This window comes from Eutrema salsugineum, unplaced genomic scaffold, assembly GCF_000478725.1.
Source record: "Eutrema salsugineum unplaced genomic scaffold, Eutsalg1_0 scaffold_14, whole genome shotgun sequence".
Lineage (NCBI taxonomy): Eukaryota > Viridiplantae > Streptophyta > Magnoliopsida > Brassicales > Brassicaceae > Eutrema > Eutrema salsugineum.
Genome location: NW_006256877.1, coordinates 1,275,993 through 1,294,590, shown reverse-complemented (window position 1 = coordinate 1,294,590; position 18,598 = coordinate 1,275,993). Strand labels below are relative to the sequence as shown.

The 18,598-nt window shown below is 43.2% G+C and overlaps 2 non-coding genes across 2 annotated transcripts; both read right to left on the bottom strand.

Moving 5' to 3' along the window:
* Nucleotides 1–1,082: 1,082 nt before the first annotated feature.
* LOC112088653 lies at nucleotides 1,083–1,189 on the bottom strand. Its single transcript, XR_002900598.1, has one exon. It is a non-coding gene; the product is annotated as a small nucleolar RNA R71 (small nucleolar RNA).
* A 12,708-nt stretch (nucleotides 1,190–13,897) lies between these two features.
* LOC112088634 lies at nucleotides 13,898–14,004 on the bottom strand. Its single transcript, XR_002900580.1, has one exon. It is a non-coding gene; the product is annotated as a small nucleolar RNA R71 (small nucleolar RNA).
* Nucleotides 14,005–18,598: the final 4,594 nt, after the last annotated feature.

Here is an 18,598-nt window from a genome sequence, read left to right as displayed (position 1 = left end):
GTCATTGTTTAGTTCTTCTTTAGTCTTTAATCCTGTTTTTAAGTTTGTAGTTGTCATTAGTTAATCAAAACCACTCTTGTTTGCTTGAATTAAGAATCTGATCACATAGTTTAGTGTCTAACACCACATATGGATTGATAAACCCCTTGTACTACAAGACAGGGGATTGATAACCTCTACAAAGAGCCTTGAAAACTCTTAGTTATCAATTGGCACCGTTGCCAAATTGTGGATTGTTTAGCATTAAGCTTTGATCTGTTCTTGAGATCAAGTGTTTTCTTTTTTGTTTTTACTGATTACTTTCAAGTTCTGTTTGTGATTTCAGGTTTATGAACACCAGGTCAAGATCAAGAAGCTGTGGTCCACCTTTCCCTCTCAACGACAACATTAATCTTTTGGTACCAAGGAGGAGAAGGGACAGACGTGGAAGACAGATTGATCAGGATGATATGGAAGAACAAAGAGAGAACGTGGTGGATATAGAACAACCGGTTCAGGAGCAACAGACTCAGGGTAATGGAGCTGGTAATGGAGTTGGTCAAGGGTTAAATCAGGGTAATGTTCATCAGGAACAGGTGCATCACCAACAAGCTTATGTCCACCAGGGACAAGCTCCAGCTCATCAACAGAGGCATCAGGCCAATGTACAGCAAAGACAACAGGTGCACCACCAACACCAGCCCTTCCAACACCAGCAAAGAAGATATGAGCAACCATAAGTCTATGTTGGAGAGAATGAGAGGGCCAATGCTCATCAGTATGGAGCTGGAATCCAGGCACCACCTGTGCAAAACAACAACTTTGAAGTGAAGGCATCCTTGTTGAATATGGTCCAGAACTCAAAGTTCCATGGATTAGCAATGGAAGATCCCTTGGAACAATTGGATCAATTTGATAAGGTGTGTGACCTGATTAAGATTAATGGTGTTTCAGAGGACAGCTTCAAGCTAAGACTATTCCCATTCAGTCTTGGTGACAAAGCTCACCAATGCAAAAAGAATCTTCCAAGAGGCTCCATTCAAACCTGGGAGCAATGCAAGCAAGCTTTCCTATCTAAGTTCTTCTCCACCTCAAGAACTGCAAAACTGAGGAACCAAATCTCTAGCTTCACTCAGCACAGCAATGAGAGTTTTGGTGAAACATATGAGAGATTCAGGAGCTACACAAACCAATACCCACACCATGGGTTTAGTGAAGCTTCCCTTCTCAGCACCCTATATAGAGGAGCTCTTCCCAAGATTAGAAACCAGCTGGATACTGCTTCCAATGAGAACTTTCTGGGAAAGGAGATTCATGCCGCTTTAGGGCTAGTGGAGAACTTGGCAATGAGCAATGACACTTATGGAGAAGACTATGACAGATCAAATAGATCTGAAGGTTCAAGCTCAGAACAGAGGCTCAGCAGAGAAGTTAAGGAGTTGAGAAGTGAATTGGACAAGTTGAAATTCACCACTCAGAAGCCAATGCATTTTGTTGGAGAGTATGAGGAACCTTGTCAAATATTTGAGAACATAAGTGAAGAAGGTCTCACCCAGGAGGAGCTTAACTACATTGGGAATCAGAGGTTCCCGAGATATCAATATCGTAATGCCAATCCAAACCTTTCCTACAGGAACACCAATGTAGCTAACCCACAAGACCAGGTCTATCCCAATTCTCAAGCTCCAAAGAACTTTGTTCCCAAGAACAACTTTCAAGGGTCTTTTCAAGTCAAGAATCAGTTTGCTCAGAATCAGGGTTTTGGTCAGCAATAGCAACCATTTCAGGGTACTGGTTTCAATTCACAGCAGCAGCAAAAGGCACCACCAGGGTTTGGTCCACCACAGTTCCAGCAGCAGGCGCCGGTTCAACAACAGTTTCAGCCACCACAGGTTCAGCAGCCACATATGGGGTCAGATATGGTTGGTATTCTGCAACAACTACTTCAGGGTCAACAGATATTTGCAAGCCAGAATGAAGCCATGCAACAGGAAATCAAGGAACTGAAGCAAAACCAGGCATCAAGCTCAAGGAACCAAGGTCACCTACCTGGAAAACCAGAACCCAATCCCAAGGAATATGCTAAGGCCATTACACTGACAAATTGAAAGGAGTTACCTGGTATTGAAAACAACAATGTGATCATTGAGGACAATGATCAAACTGAGGGGGAGGCAGCCTTAAAAGATGATCCAGTTGCTGAGAAATCAAGGACAGAAAAGGGTAAAGAGGTAGCAAAGGAACCTGAACCAGAAAAGGTATATGTGCCACCACCTCCATACCAACCCAAGCTCCCATTTCCAGGGAGGTTTAAGAAGCAACTTGTGGACAAGGCAAGAGCTGTTTTTGAGAAGGCACTCAATGAGACACCACTCACTATGCCTCTCATTGATGTATTCTTAATGATACCAAAGATGGGGAAGTTCTTGAAGGATGCCATTCTGAACAAGACTAAAGAACTTCAAGGCATAGTGGTACTAAGTCATGAATGCAGTGCTATCATTCAGAAGGAGTCCATTCCAAGGAAGTTAACTGATCTAGGGAGTTTCACACTCCCTTGTGCCATTGGACCACTTCTATTCTCTGGATGTCTTTGTGATCTAGGAGCATCAGTCAGCTTGATGCCATTCTCCATAGCAAAGAAGCTGGGCTTTAGAGTCTTCAAACCTGCAAGGATCTCTCTTATCCTTGCAGATAGATCAGTTAGATTGCCTGTTGGTATGTTGGAAGATCTACTTGTCAAGATTGGTGGTTTTGAGGTTCCAACAGATTTTGTTGTGCTGGAGATGGATGAGGAACCAGTTGATCCTCTTATCTTGGCCATAATTGATGTGAGAGGTGGGATAATAGAGCTTCAACTTGGGTCTGAAAAACTCAAGTTTGATGTGAATGAGATGATGAAGAAACCCACCATTGAAGGTCAATGTTTCTATGTGGAGACAATGGATCAGTTGGCTGATGAGTTGCTTGAGGAGCTGACCACTGAGGATCCTCTTCAAGCTGCTCTAACTCAAGAACAAGGAGACAAGGGGCTCTTAGCTGAAGCAAGTGAAGGGTAAAAGTTGTATTTGGAAAATGCTAGAGAGCTAGGTCCTTAGACAAGGTTTTTGGAGCTGGAACAAAGTGTCTCTGTGGTTTTTGCTATCAAAGGATCAAACACCAGCCAAAGCAGCTTGGAACAGGATTGGAATGAGGCTGATGCACCCCCTGTTGAGCTCAAGCCTTTACCAACAGGGCTCAGGTATGCTTTCTTGGGCTTAAACTCCACATATCCAGTAATCATCAATGATAGCTTATTAGAGCACCAAGAGAGTGCATTGCTTAGTGAGATAAGAAAGTTCAGGAGAGCCATAGGATATTCCTTGGCTGATATTAGAGGGATCTCTCCTGACATTTGCACCCATAGGATCCACCTAGAGGACCAATCTATGTCCTCTATTGAGGATCAATGACGTCTTAACCCCAACCTTAAGGAAGTGGTTAAGAAGGAGATACTAAAACTTCTTGAGGCAGGGATAATTTACCCAATCTCTGACTCAAGATGGGTGTCTCCTGTTCATGTTGTGCCCAAGAAGGGTGGGATCACAGTGGTTAAAAATGAGAAGGAAGAGCTGATAGCTACTAGGACTGTCACAGGACACAAAATGTGTATAGACTATAGAAAGCTCAATGCAGCCTCTAGAAAGGATCATTTTTCTTTGCCTTTCATTGATCAGATGTTAGAGAGGCTTGCAAACCACCCCTTCTTTTGATTTCTCGATAGGTACTCGGGATTCTTCCAAATTCCCATAGATCCCCGGGATCAAGAGAAATCAACATTCACATGCCCTTATGGCACATTTGCATACAGGCGAATGCCTTTTGGTCTCTGTAATGCCCCTGCCACATTTCAACGTTGCATGATGCATATATTATCTGACATAATTGAAGAGAAGGTGGAGGTGTTCATGGATGATTTTAGTGTCTATGGCTCCTCCTTCTCGGATTGTCTCTCTAATTTGTCACATGTCTTGGAGAGATGTGAGCAGCATAACTTGGTGTTGAACTGGGAGAAGTGCCACTTCATGGTGCAGGAAGGAATAGTTCTTGTGCACAAGATATCTGAGAAAGGCATAGAGGTTGACAGAGCAAAAGTGGAAGTAATGGTGAACCTGCAAACCCCCACTTCAGTCAAAGGGATAAGGAGTTTCCTTGGGCATGCAGGATTTTACAGAAGATTTATCAAAGACTTCTCAAGAATTGCCAGGCCCTTGACAAGGCTGTTGTGTAAAGAAGTTGATTTCATCTTTGATGCTGAATGTGAAGAGGCCTTCAAGATGATCAAGAATGCATTAGTCAGTGCACCAATAGTCCAGGCACCAGACTGGTCCCTTCCTTTTCAGGTTATGACAGATGCATCTGATTTTACAGTTGGAGCAGTACTTGGGCAAAGGAAGGACAAGAAGCTACATGTCATCTACTATGCCAGTAGAACACTTGACTCTGCACAAGAGAAGTATGCTACTACTGAGAAGGAAATGTTGGCAATAGTCTTTGCCTTTGATAAATTCAGAAGCTACCTGGTGGGATCAAAAGTCATTGTATATACTGATCATGCAGCACTCAGGTATCTGATGACCAAGAAAGATGCCAAGCCAAGACTGTTAAGATGGGTTCTTCTACTTCAGGAGTTTGATATGGAAGTACAGGACAAAAAGGGTATATAGAATGGAGCTGCAGACCATCTCTCTAGGCTGAGAATTGACTCTGAAGTCCATCTTAATGACAGTCTTCCTGAGGAAGCACTGATGGTGCTCCACTCTTACTTGGAGTTTGAAGAAGTAGATAGCATTCAAGAGAAGAGGATGCCCTGGTTTGCTGATATAGTGAACTATCTTGCTTGTGGAGTGGAACCACCTGAATTAGATGCTTACCACAGGAAGAAGTTCTTCAGAGAAGTTCAAAGATACCATTGGGATGAGCCCTACCTCTATGTCCTGAACAAAGATCAGCTGTATAGAAGGTGTCTTGCTGAGGAGGAGATGCAACCTGTGTTGCAAGAGTGTCATGGTTCAGCTTTTGGGGGTCACATGGGAGCATTCAAGACTGTGGCAAAGGTTCTTCAGAGTGGGTTTTGGTGGCCTACAATGTTCCAAGATGCTCAGTTAGTTGTTTCAGCATGTGATGCCTGTCAGAGGCATGGAAACATTTCAAAGAGGAGTGAGATGCCTCAAAACCCAATTCTAGAAGTTGAGATCTTTGATTGCTGGGGGATTGACTTCATGAGGCCCTTCATTTCATCCTATGGGAATCAGTATATACTTGTTGCTGTGGACTATGTGTCCAAATGGGTTGAGGCCATTGCTTCCCCTACCAATGATTCCAAGGTTGTGGTGAAGCTGTTCAAGAGCATTATCTTCCCGAGATTTGGAGTTCCAAGGGTTGTTATCTCTGATGGAGGATCTCATTTTGTGAACAAGACTTTGGAGGGTTTGCTGAGAAAGCATGGAGTGAAACACAAGGTAGCTACTCCTTATCATCCTCAAACTAGTGGCCAGGTTGAAGTATCTAATAGACAGATCAAGGCCATTATTGAGAGGACTGTTAGCTCAAGCAGAAAAGATTGGAACAAAAGGCTAGATGATGCATTGTGGGCTTATAGGACTGCCTTTAAAAATCCTATTGGGACATCACCTTTCAATCTGCTATATGGGAAGAGCTGCCACCTTCCTGTTGAGTTGGGGTACAAGGCTTTGTGGGCTGTGAAGTTGCTGAACTTTGATATCAAGACAGCTTAAGAGAAAAGGGTCATTCAACTCCATGATGAAGAGATAAGGCTTGGGGCTTTTGAGAGCTCAAAGATCTATAAGGAGAAGACCAAAGCTCTGCATGATCAAAAGATTCTGAAAAGGGAGTTCAAGGATGGTGATTTGGTGTTGCTGTTCAACTCTAGACTTAAGTTGTTTCCTGGAAAACTTAAGTCTAGATGGTCTGGACCTTTTAAAGTTCTTGAAGTGAGACCATATGGTGCTATTGTCTTAGAAGGAAAGAATGGTCAACAGTTTGTGCTAAATGGCCAGAGGATCAAGCATTATCTGGTTTCACAAAAGAAGGAGGAAGCTACAACAGTTCCCCTTTTTGACCCACCACCAGCCTGTTAAACAGATTTCCAAAGTCAAACTTAGAGACTTTAAACAAAGTGCTCTTGGGAGACACCCCAAGCTTATCTTTTGTAAATACGCTTTTGATCTTTTGATTTCTTTCTTTTTTTATGTTTTAGGATGTTTTGATGGGTTTGTTTAGTGTCTACAGGTTACAGGTTTGAGTTTGGACCCTTGGAAAGTGAACAAAGGAAAAAAGAAATGAGGAATGGACCTGAGTTCGGGACTTGACACGGCCAGGAGACATGGAACGGAAACTGGCCGTGGCAAAAGTTACAATTGTTTGGTGTTTGCCACGGGTAAAAGGCACGGGACCGCAGGCAGGCCGCGGCAAAGAAAAGAAGACTGAGCAATCATTCGGTTCCTGCCACGGCCACGAGACACGGACATGAAGGTGACCGTGGCAACACAAAGATAACAAAAACCTGGGTTCGGGCTTTGACAAGGGTAAAGGACGAGGGAAGAAGCCAGGCCGTGGCAAAGCAAGGAGAAATTGACCGAGGTTCGGACTTTGCCACGGTTAGAAGACACGGTTAAAGATCAGACCGTGGCAAAGCAAAAAGAAATGGGCCGATGTTCGGTGATTGCCACGAGGAGATGACACGGGAAGGAGGTGTGACCGTGGCACAGATTGGAAAAGAAGCCGACATTCGAACATTGACACGGTCGGACGACACGGGACGACCCAGGCCGCGGCAAAAAGAGAGCACACACACGTTCTTTGACACGGTCACGTGCCACGGTCAACGATGGCGCGACCAAATTTTGAAAAATGTTGACCGTACGGACGTTGACCGGTCAAAGAACGCACCAATACAGCTGTGTCCCACCGAGTCTTCTTCTTCTTCACGAGTTTGCTTCCTTTCTCACCATTTATTGAGCTTTAAACACTCATATCTCTCTTGTTCTTGCATCAAATTGAGAAATTCCAACTGCATTGAACTCGTAATCCTGTCTAGTTTCTTGCTGCACATTCATTTTTCACTCGAAACCTGAAGATTCCAAGGTATTTAGTCTGTTAAAACTCACCTTTTCCATGTCTTAGTGTACTGCTCATGAACAGGAAAACAAATGGAATCGATTTTAATAGGCCTCTTGATACCTTGGAATCATTTTGTGAGTATTGTGCAAGTAGAATGGATAGGAAATGCATGGATCTTGCTTGAGAATAACCTGTTCTTGGAATTTTTTTTTAGAAATTTCTTGAAATTCACCAAGTATCTCGATTTTGTTTTAGAAATTGTGTTTCAAGCTGAACTCTTTGTGTGCATTGCTTCTTGCCATTGCTTTGAGTTTATTGAGTTTTTAATCAGCCTAAGAAACATTCTTTTCTAGTGAAAATGAACTTGGTGAATTTTTTTGGAATTTTTTTGTTATTCTCTTGTTTTGGTGCTCACAGCTATTTGAGAAAATGCAGGATGGGAGGAACAAAAAGAACAGCAGCCATGGAGAAATCGAAATAAGAGAAAACTGGAGCTTCAGAGGATCAGATTATGCCTTTTGGGCATAAAGTTTTCAAGAAACAGAAGAAACAGAGGAAGCCAAAGGATCTAGCTGAGAAGAAGGCAAAGAGTGTGGCTGCACCAAAGAAAACAAAGGCCTCTACTTCAAAGACTTCTGGTAAAGAACTGGCACTGGTTGAGGTTGTTCACAGGGCAGGAAAAGAGGTGGCTGTGGCTGAGGATGAAGAAGAAATAGAGAGTGATCCTGAAATCCCATTGCAGCCGGTTAAGAAAGTCAGAACCTGAGGACAAAGAACCAACTTTTGATGACTACTTTGCTGTGTTCAAGAATGTAAAGGTGCTGCAAACCAAGTTCCCTGAAATGGAGCTACTGAAAAAGATGGGGATTCTTGAAGAGGTTCAGCTCATTTTTAACAACATGGGATTTGGTTGATTCTTTGAGATGAAAGATGTGGCTCATGTTGGTGTAACACAAGAGTTCCTTGCATCCCTTCAAGTTTGTGGATATGGCCCAAGCGATCAAAAGATCATGGAGGGAAATGGTCTTGGGCACATAGAGTTCACAATCAATGGTACACAATACCATGTAAGCTTCAAGGAACTAGATGAGATCTTTGCCTTTCCAAGATCACAGGATGAAACACTGAAGTTCACATACCCTGATCACATGATTACTGACCTGTGGGATACAATTGCTTTTGGGAGTTTCAGAGGAGGAAGATGCCAGAGTTCATGGATAAGAAACCCAGCCATCCGCTATGCTCACAAGGTGCTTTGCCAAATGTTCTTTACCAAGCACAATGATGGTGTGGTGCATCTAGCTGATATGGAACTACTGGGTATGGGTCTACATCCTCTCATCAGTCACTTTAGGAGCAAGAGAGCATTTCGCCTCCCACACTACATCCCATCTAGTGGTGCATTCTTGGCACGCCATATGCTGATATACAAGGACATTGCTTGGAGTGAGGGTAAGAGAAATAAGCTCACTAAGTTGCACAATGGATGGCTAGTGACAAAGATTCTGAAAGCAAGAGGTTTTGTCTTTGATGATGTTGAGGTCAGGCATGAGTTGATTGATGAAGCTCCACTCAAGCTCTTACAAGATGAGAAAGTTCAAGTTCTGTTGCCATACCCAGCCATCACCACCCTCAGAGAAAGGCACAATGTCTCCTTTATTGTTCTAAAGGATCAGCTCTACAACCCAGCCATTCACCCTCCAATTCGCAAATGAAAGAGGACTGCAAGTTCTAAGGGTAACGAGCCAGTTGAAGAGCAGAGCACAACTAGGACAGCCGGTTGTGAGAATGAGGAGCCAAGAGATTTTGAAAGAAGGATAAGAGCAGGCCGGTATCACTTTGATCCTTACTTTTGGGGTGAGCCTGATTATCACACAAGGAAGCTGTATTCCAGAGTTAACAGCCTTCAGAAATGGTGCAAATGGCAAGACAAAACGATCCACAAGCTCGTTGACTGTGTTAGGCAGCTTAAGAAGAAGGTTAAGAAACTCACAGCCCCAGCCACCTCACCCAAACAGGATGCCAGAGAAGATGTGGGAGAAAGTTCAGCTGCTGATGACCTTGTGTTACCACAAGGAAAAGAAGATTGGGTGAACCCGGACACAGCGTTCTTACCAGACTCACTTGAGAGAGTAAAAATGGAAAAATCAGTAAAATTTTCACAAAAAATGATCATGTAGTTGCATTCTCATTTTTAGGATTGAGTCTACATGTTCATGTAGGTTGCATCTTGCAGGGAGTAATGATAGGTTTTCTAGAGAGTACATCACTTTGAGAACTTGAACTGAATATGCTTGTGAATCTTTTTCTGTGCTTGCAAAGTCTGAAATGATCTGAATCTGAGAAGCAAGTTTGAATTGAACTCAACTCTAATTAAGTGGGAACCTTGAACTTAACTTGAAAATATCTGGTGATGCATTGTTTGAAAAAGCTTGTGGATACCGATATACATACTTGAGCTAGAACCATTGTTTTTACCACCCTTTTTCCTTAGCTCAAGTAGCTGAATCCGCATCATGGATCAGTTCCCTCACATTGAACCCATCCTTCTTTCACGCCAATGTTTGTGTGTGAATTGAAAGGCCACCTTGGATCAAACTTAGCAGAAAGTGTTAGGTTTAGAGCGAAAAGGGCAAGTCTCATTGAATGCTGTGTTCCAACATCAAGGAACTGAGAGTGTTGGCAAGGAATAAGTGTGGGGGAAAAAACTTGTTTGTGAATGGAAAAAGGTGAGATGAGTGGAAAAGAGAGAGTGGAAATAGCTAGGGGAATGAAAGAAAAAGAAATCAGTCTTGGAGTTTTGAGTTAAAGAAAGTGAGCTCTGGTGTCTTGAAAAGAAAGAGTCTAGCCTCTAAGTAAAAAGAAAAGAAAAGAAGCCAAAGAGCTCAAATGTTTTGAAAAGAAAGAAAAAAAGAGGCTAGAGGTTGCAAAAGAAAAAGAGCTGTCTAAAGTTTAAACTCCAAGACTTGAGAGTGAAAGAGAAAAGTAAGTCCCCTAGTGAGAGGAAGACAAGTGTGAAAAGTGAGGTTCTTGAGAGAGTGAGCAAGTGAGAAAGCTTTGAGTAGAGGGTGGGGAGTGATGAGTCTTTGCCTTTGAATGCATAGGTTGCTTTTTACCTTTAGCATTCTGCCAAAGTTTGATCATTCATAGAGAGATCCCTTTGCTGCATTAAACCCGCTTGAACACTAATGAGATCATTTTAATCTCATAGCCTCTCCCTAGCCAAGCCAGCTTATTTAAACATTTTATCATGAGATTCACCTGATAAAAGCTTAATGAATGTGAAAGAGTTGAGAGAGAGAAGAACTTGTGGAGATTCCTTGTTGAGTTGATATATATCTGAGTATGGCTTTGCATTGCATAATTGAGCATGAACTTGAATTCTCACTGTGATCACTTCTCTCAAAAAGGAAATGTGAACTCCAATGCATTCAACCTCTTTCTCTCATTTGCTCTTTTTGCTTGAGGACAAGCAAAGGACAAGTGTGGGGGAGTTGATATGTTCATAATTTGCATCATTTAGGTTGCATAATTCATTCCAAATCATGTTTTATTCAATGCATTTTAGGTCCTTAGGGTTTGTTTTAGAACTTAGGAGATGCATTAGGTCCCAATGAGTCTTTGCATGTTTTGGGTGTTTATCAGGTGTATTTGGAGCTATTTGGAGCTGAAGAGATGAATCCAGGAAGTGGAATGGTGACCAAGGCTTAAAAAATGGTGAAATTGGGTTTTTGGAGGTTCTTGGCCATTCTCGCGCACCAGGAAGATTTTTCTCGGCCATTTTCACGTACCGCGGGTGGATTTTATCGGCCAAAACGCGTACCGACTAAAGGATTTCTCGGCCAAAATCTCCGGGTGCAGACACGTTTCCGAAATTGCCTGTCCGGGGAACCTTCCGGTCCGATTCAGTTGTCGGGTGCTTCATCAAAGTCGGACGTGTGAGCAGAAAGTTAAGCTCGTCGGAAGAAACTCCTGTCTCGCTGCCGTTTTGGTCCGACCCGATGAGCTCTGAAGAATGCGAAGGACGGTGCACTCCCACGCCGATTCAGTTTCCGGGGCCTTCATGAGAATCAGAGATATTCGAGTCCTATTTCCAGAACGTCCGAGATCATTCAATTCGGAGCTATGAGCAGGAAGATAACGTTTTCGGAATGGAGACATGTCTAGACGCCTCTCTCTGATCGTGTAAATACACTGCGAAGATGAGCCCTCCAGGAAGCCTTCCACTTCCCAAGCACCAAATCTTCCTTCACCAAAGTTGAAGATATATGAGTCTTCTGTCCTCTGCAACCAGAATCACACGATTCAGACCAATATCCTGGAAGTAAATCCTTCCGGAATGAAAAGTGGTATAAGCAGCCCTGAACGATGCGAGCTAAGTGAAAGATGCCACGATGGAATGCCACGGTCCACACTTGGCCGTGGAACTTAATTGCAATCCTTCGGCGTTTGACACGATCTTCATGCCACGGTCTACACTTGACCGTGGCAAAGTAACATTTGACCGGGAAGGATTTACAAGCATTCGGCACTTGACACGGTTTCAATGCCACGGTCTAGGGCTTGACCGTGGCAACTTTGTGCAAACATTCGGCTCTTGACACGAACTCAATGCCACGGTCTAGGACTTGACCGTGGCAACTTTTTACACACTTTCGGCGATTGACACGGTCTGAATGCCACGGTCTAGGACTTGACTGTGGCGACTTTTTACACACTTTCGGCAATTGACACAGTTTGAATGCCACGGTCTAGGACTTGGCCGTGGCAACCTTGCACAAACTTTCGGCGTTTGACACGACCACTTGCCACAGGTATTGAACCAAGACTTGCTAGACCGTGGCACCAAGATTCATCCAAGAACACGCGAACAAGACTTTGACACGGTCACTTGCCACGGCCTGACCAAGAACATACTAGACCCTGGCAAACTCATCTTTTACCCACCAAGGCCGGGTCAGTACCCGGTTTGTTCCGGGCTGACCCGGTTCGTTTAAGGCTCCTATAAATAGTTTTTACACCTAATTTGGAGAGAACTTTTATCCCATTTTTGTCTCTTTTTCTTTTTGGTGAAAAACCACTTGTTATACCTAGCTTTTGAGTTTAATATCGATTTGAAGAGTGTTTTTCTCCTTAATCTATCATATCCATCTCTATTTATCATCATTAATCATGCCAATCTTCTCAACTTGCAAAGGTTTAAGAGAGATTAGTATGATTAGTGAGTAGTCACCTTAATGAGGTTCTAGATGTGTAGGTTAGGGTGCTAAAGTGTTAGATTAGGAGTGCTTAGGGCTAGATTCATTGATTCATCTCTCTAAACAGCTGTTCTCTATGCTAGATCCTTGCATATCACTTGAGATCTAGATTCTGGGAATTTCATGCACCAAAAGTGTTTGATGAAATTCCTGAAAGAGCTGTATTACGGGTTTAAGCATTTGCTGCATGATGATGTATTGTTATTTGCTTGAATGATCATTAGAAATGTTTAATAATGCATATTGATTCATATTTCACAAATGATGATTTGGTTTGAAAATGGATTAGTATAGGGGTTAATACCTTCATGAGAGGATTAACCAAGATTAGAGTTCTAAATCATTTGAATCATGTCTCATCATTGTCATTAGCATTTCTAGTTTAGCCCCAAAGCACCCTAACCAACTATCATGTCTAGAATCTCATGTCTCCATCATATCATATTCATATTACTTGTCATTGTTTAGTTCTTCTTTAGTCTTTAATCCTGTTTTTAAGTTTGTAGTTCTCATTAGTTAATCAAAACCACTCTTGTTTGCTTGAATTAAGAATCTGATCACATAGTTTAGTGTCTAACACCACATATGGATTGATAAACCCCTTGTACTACAAGACAGGGGATTGATAACCTCTACAAAGAGACTTGAAAACTCTTAGTTATCAATTGGCACTGTTGCCAAATTGTGGATTGTTTAGCATTAAGCTTTGATCTGTTCTTGAGATCAAGTGTTTTCTTTTTTGTTTTTACTGATTACTTTCAAGTTCTGTTTGTGATTTCAGATTTATGAACACCAGGTCAAGATCAAGAAGCTGTGGTCCACCTTTCCTTCTCAACGACAACATTAATCTTTTGGTACCAAGGAGGAGAAGGGACAGACGTGGAAGACAGATTGATCAGGCTGATATGGAAGAACAAAGAGAGAACGTGGTGGATATAGAACAACCGGTTCAGGAGCAACAGGCTCAGGGTAATGGAGCTGGTAATGGAGTTGGTCAAGGGTTAAATCAGGGTAATGTTCATCAGGAACAGGTGCATCACCAACAAGCTTATGTCCACCAGGGACAAGCTCCAGCTCATCAACAGAGGCATCAGGCCAATGTACAGCAAAGACAACAGGTGCACCACCAACACCAGCCCTTCCAACACCAGCAAAGAAGATATGAGCAACCATAAGTCTATGTTGGAGAGAATGAGAGGGCCAATGCTCATCAGTATGGAGCTGGAATCCAAGCACCACCTGTGCAAAACAACAACTTTGAAGTGAAGGCATCCTTGTTGAATATGGTCCAGAACTCAAAGTTCCATGGATTAGCAATGGATGATCCCTTGGAACAATTGGATCAATTTGATAAGGTGTGTGACCTGACTAAGATTAATGGAGTTTCAGAGGACAGCTTCAAGCTAAGACTATTCCCATTCAGTCTTGGTGACAAAGCTCACCAATGGGAAAAGAATCTTCCAAGAGGCTCCATTCAAACCTGGGAGCAATGCAAGCAAGCTTTCCTATCTAAGTTATTCTCCACCTCAAGAACAGCAAAACTGAGGAACTTAATCTCTAGCTTCACTCAGCACAGCAATGAGAGTTTTGGTGAAGCATATGAGAGATTCAGGAGCTACACAAACCAATGCCCACACCATGGGTTTAGTGAAGCTTCCTTTCTCAGCACCCTATATAGAGGAGCTCTTCCCAAGATTAGAAACCAGCTGGATACTGCTTCCAATGGGAACTTTCTGGGAAAGGAGATTCATGCCGCTTTAGGGCTAGTGGAGAACTTGGCAATGAGCAATGACACTTATGGAGAAGACTATGACAGATCAAATAGATCTGAAGGTTCAAGCTCAGAACAGAGGCTCAGCAGAGAAGTTAAGGAGTTGAGAAGTGAATTGGACAAGTTGAAATTCACCACTCAGAAGCCAATGCATTTTGTTGGAGAGTATGAGGAACCTTGTCAAATCTTTGAGAACATAAGTGAAGAAGGTCTCACCCAGGAGGAGCTTAACTACATTGGGAATCAGAGGTTCCCGAGATATCAGTATGGTAATGCCAGTCCAAACCTTTCCTGCAGGAACACCAATGTAGCTAACCCACAAGACCAGGTCTATCCCAATTCTCAAGATCCAAAGAACTTTGTTCCCAAGAACAACTTTCAAGGGTCTTTTCAAGTCAAGAATCAGTTTGCTCAGAATCAGGGTTTTGGTCAGCAACAGCAACCATTTCAGGGTACTAGTTTCAATTCACAGCAGCAGCAAAAGGCACCACCAGGGTTTGGTCCACCACAGTTCCAGCAGCAGGCGCCGGTTCAACAACAGTTTCAGCCACCACAGGTTCAGCAGCCACAGATGGGGTCAGATATGGTTGGTATTCTGCAACAACTACTTCAGGGTCAACAGATATTTACAAGCCAGAATGACGCCATGCAACAGGAAATCAAGGAACTGAAGCAAAACCAGGCATCAAGCTCAAGGAACCAAGGTCACCTACCTGGAAAACCAGAACCCTACCCCAAGGAATATGCTAAGGCCATTACACTGACAAATGGAAAGGAGTTACCTGGTATTGAAAACAACAATGTGATCATTGAGGACAATGATCAAACTGAGGGGGAGGCAGCCTTAAAAGATGATCCAGTTGCTGAGAAATCAAGGACAGAAAAGGGTAAAGAGGTAGCAAAGGAACCTGAATCAGAAAAGGTATATGTGCCACCACCTCCATACCAACCCAAGCTCCCATTTCCAGGGAGGTTTAAGAAGCAACTTGTGGACAAGGCAAGAGCTGTATTTGAGAAGGCACTCAATGAGACACCACTCACTATGCCTCTCATTGATGCATTCCTAATGATACCAAAGATGGGGAAGTTCTTGAAGGATGCCATTCTGAACAAGACTAAAGAACTTCAAGGCATGGTGGTACTAAGTCATGAATGCAGTGCTATCATTCAGAAGAAGGGGATGAGAAAACCCTCAAACACTACTTTCACTAAAAATGAGAGTGAGGGGATGAGAAAAACCCAGCAAATGGCCTTTGAGAGTGAACCCGGGAAGACAAACACTTCTTTATTTGTGAGGCCGAGTGAGATCAAGCATGCCATGCTTTTGAGACAGCCTTTTGTCTTACTTGTTTTTAAAGAAGCTTTGGCTAGCACTACTGATCCAAAGCCGGAACTCCCGAGCAGCATTTTTTCCGTTTACAGGACTTTGCCGATGTATTTCCGGAGGACGATCCAGGCAGTTTACCACCGATCCGAGGGATCGAACATCAGATTGACTTTGTGCCTGGTACCTGCCTGCCAAACCGTCCTGCGTATCGAACCAACCCGGTGGAAACTAAGGAGCTGCAGCGGCAAGTCGACGACCTTGTGGCCAAGGGTTATATCCGGGAGAGTATGATGGAACCTGGAGGATGTGCCCTTGTGCTGTACCCGTGTTGCTGGTGCCAAATAAGGATGTAACCTGGAGGATGTGAGTGGACTGCAGAGCCATCAACAACATTACAGTTAAGTATCGCCATCCCATTCCTAGGTTAGATGATATGTTAGACGAATTGCATGGGTCTTGCATATTTTCTAAGATTGATTTAAAAAGTGGGTATCACCAAATCCGGATAAAGGAAGGTGATGAATGGAAAACGGGTTTCAAAACTAAGCACGGTCTTTATGAGTGGCTAGTCATGCCCTTTGGTCTTACCAATGCACCTAGTACTTTCATGCGCTTGATGAACCATGTCCTTAGGTCTTTTATAGGTGTTTTCGTTGTAGTTTACTTTGATGACATCTTGATTTATAGCAAGACCTTAGAGGAACATGTTTTCCATTTGAGAAAGGTGTTAGATATTCTTAGGCAAGAACGACTGTTTGGAAATTTCAAGAAATGCTCTTTTTGTACGGATAACGTTGTCCTTTTAGGCTTTGTTGTGAGCTTGTAGGGCATTCAGGTCGATGAAGAAAAGATCAAGGCCATTCGGGATTCGCCGATTCCTAAGACGGTTGGAGAAGTCAGAAGCTTTCACGTACAGGCTGGGTTCTATCAGCGTTTTTTCCGAGATTTCAGTACCATAGCTGCACCATTGACCGAGGTCATCAAAAAGGACGTGGGGTTCAAGTGGGAACAGGCTCAGGAGGACGCCTTCCAGCTTCTAAAACATAAGCTTACTCACGCACCTTTACTTGTCTTACCAGATTTCCTTAAAACCTTTGAAATTGAATGTGATGCATCTGGTGTAAGTATCGGGGCTGTGCTGATGCAGGAAAAGAAGCCGGTCGCTTTCTATAGTGAGAAGCTGGGTGGAGCCACTCTTAACTACCCAACCTATGACAAAGAGCTCTACGCCTTGGTCCGTGCACTCCAAACGTGGCAACATTACCTCTGGCCGAAGGAGTTCATGATTTATACGGATCACCAGTCTCTCAAGCATCTTAAGGGCCAGCAGAAGCTGAACATGATACAATCTCCCGAAGAAATCACACACTTGGATCGACGGGGTTGATAAATACTTGACTCCGAATGATTCTTGGAGCAGATGCTAAGGCGTGAGAGAATGACTCTCGAAATTCCTTAGGCCCAAACTCACGAAGAATAATTTGAAACAAGGGGGTGGAACAAAGATAAAAAGAACTCGTCGGTAAAATGATGTTAAGGCGTGAGAACTAGGTTCCCGAAAATCCCTAAGCCCCGATTACGACAAACAAAAACTTTAAACTTTGCAGACGAAGGCTGCGTCAAATCCGATGAAAAGAACTTGATAAACCGAAAATAATTCTAGGCTAACCACCTGAGAATCAAAGAAGTTCAAAAGAACAAAGGAGAAAAGTCCCAAATTTTATTAAGAAAAGTGAATGACTGAAAATGAGAGGGGTTCATCGCCTTATATAGGGGCTGATCAGACCAAGGGTCATGCATAGGAAATTACAAAGAAAATAAATGAGTTTGACTAAAAACTTGGACTGACTCTTCGCCTAGCTTTGACTGACCCTTGAGCTGCCTCAGAGAAAAAGACTCTTAAGCTTTTGACCCGTGAACCAAGCACGTACTGAACCGCGGCCGTGTGGTGGTATAGCCTTTGACCTCGTTAAAACCCCACCCTGTAAACCCATAGGGACAAACCCGGATGTAAGGAAAAAAGTACCAAAAACTATACCAGGCCAAAGTCAGTAAGTAGCCTGGTATTTGAGAAGGGTCACGGCTTCGGTTGTAGCTGGTTCCATGTTCTGGTTCCTGAGCTCGGTAAGTATCCTCTGAATGGCTCCTGCCAACCTCCTGGTGCGTGATCTCATCATTGGCCCGTCCGGAATGACCAAGGCCGCGTCCGGTTCCTGCTCCACGATCTGATCATTGACCCGCGGTTCAGCCTCTACTTCCATGATCGCATCATCCCCCCCCCCTCTTGAAAATGACTTGTCCTCAAGTCGGCTCCATCTGGTACAAAAGGGATAAGGTCTCAAACATTAAAATTGGAACTAAAAGCATACTTACCTTTTGTAAGCGTTGTCATTAATTTTCTCCAAAATGGTGAAGAGACCGTCCACTTTAGGCAGCAACTTGGATTTTCTCTCTTCCAGAAATCGTTCCTTCCTTAGATAAATCCACACCAAGTCGTCTTATGCTCGATGTTCTTCTTGGCTTTCTCATGCATCTGCTTAACCAACTCAGCTTTCTTTTTGCCATCCATGCTTACATGTTCACTCAGAGGTAAAGGGGTTAGATCCAAAGGAGTAAGTGGATTAAAACCATAGACAAGCTGAAATGGTGAATGCAAAGTACTAGAATGCACAACATGATTGTAAGCAAACTCGATATGGGGCAAGCAGTCTTCCGAAGTCCTAATGTTTTTCTTAATCACAGACCTCAAAAGAGTAGACAAGGTCCTATTGACCACCTCGGTTTGACCGTCGGACTGTGGGTGACAAGTTGTAGAGAAACGAAGCTTGGTTCCTAGTTTAGACCAAAGGGTCTTCCAGAAGTAGCTAAGGAACTTTGTATCTCTATCCGAGACTATGGTCCTAGGCTTCCATGCAAACGTACTACTTCCCTAAAGAACAGGTCAGCAACGTTCGATCCATCGTTGATCTCATGACATGGTGTAAAATGTGCCATTTTTGAAAACCAATCAACCACAACAAAGACCGAGTCCCTACCACGTCTAGTCCTAGGCAGACCTAACACAAAGTCCATCGATATGTCGGTCCAAGGTGCACTAGGAATGGGTAAAGGAGAGTACAAACCTTGGTTTTGGCTTTTGGA